Genomic DNA, 1,355 nt, shown 5'->3' with positions numbered 1-1,355 from the left:
AAACACCCACTGGATCACCAAATGCTGACTGAGGCTTAAAGAGAGTTCTAAGAGCCTTTGTTGGGAACAGCAAGCCCAGGACCACTCAAGCCGGTGTGTGTTTGGGCTCAGAACTCTCCTGGAGTGATTCACCTCACTCTCAGTGCAGCTGAGGCTGTTGACGTCACTCTTAGCTTTCCAGGCTGTTAAAATATCAATCATATCAATACACAGGGAGAAAGGAGAAAACAGTTCGGCCTAATGGATTAATCATGTTCTTTTGAATATCCCCTAGAATACGAAGAACTGAAGCTTTCCTCAAGATATCCTTTAGGAAAACTAACAGCTTCAAGGAGAAGAACCAAGATAAGTGGCCCAAGGTTGGTTCCCAGGGAAAGCAGAGAGGATTCAAGATGTGGATGTCTCAGAGTGCCATGTGAGCGCATTGCTTCCATGAAACAGCAGTAGGTTGACCCAGAAAAGGTGCAGAGAACAAGAGTTCTTGAAGATTATTGGGTAGACTGAAAACTGAAATGTGACATGATTTTGAGTATTTACTGGAGTATAAGAAAAAAGAATCCGTGTGACTTTGATGCTTGGAACTGATTTAGTATCAGTGAATTATATTTATTTCTCCAATCACACTACTTAGTTCTGCAATGACTAATATTTATATAATTAAAATAATGTAAATATTGTTTCTTGGTTTGCAATTTTTAGAATCAACTTCTGGCAGAGCACCAAAGACCTAGTTAATTTACAAAACAGAATGCAAACATTATAAGATGGGTGCTGTGAAAGTTACAGTAGCATTAACAGCAGTCAGGCAAAAATGGGGAGAAGGGCAGGGTGAGGAAGGAATAGCAAGATCCTCATGTTGCCAAGGGGAGGCTCAAGAGGAATGGTCTGTTAATGGAAAAAGAAACAGCAAAGTTATAAAGGGAAACAAACCAATAGGAGAAACTATTAATATATATGTTGATAAAAGACAAGTGTTGGAGGGTTGCGGAGGAAAGAGTGTAAGAAAACAGCCTGTTGCAAGAGTAATGCCACCTGAGGTGAAATCACCATCAGGATCAATGTTTGACTCCTGAATACCGAGGTATTCCCATATTCCCACAGTCAGGCCAAGAAACAATGCCTGTAGCGTAGACAACTCTTACAAAAATGCTTATCTAACTTCCCCAGTGGTCACGAATTTTGCAGGAGGGTCTGAGACGTGACCAACTGTACATGTTTTACCAAAAGCAGTTTGCTATATAAAGACTACTTTCTGGAGGGCAAGTATAGGAATCAACCATCTCTTGGCCACCAGAGATATTGCTTCTGTTTGTTAGTTCCTATTAAATGTTTCTTTCTTTCTTGTCCAGGTGCGG

Source organism: Mandrillus leucophaeus, unplaced genomic scaffold, assembly GCF_000951045.1.
Source record: "Mandrillus leucophaeus isolate KB7577 unplaced genomic scaffold, Mleu.le_1.0 Scaffold9, whole genome shotgun sequence".
Lineage (NCBI taxonomy): Eukaryota > Metazoa > Chordata > Mammalia > Primates > Cercopithecidae > Mandrillus > Mandrillus leucophaeus.
This window is presented reverse-complemented; position numbering follows the sequence as displayed.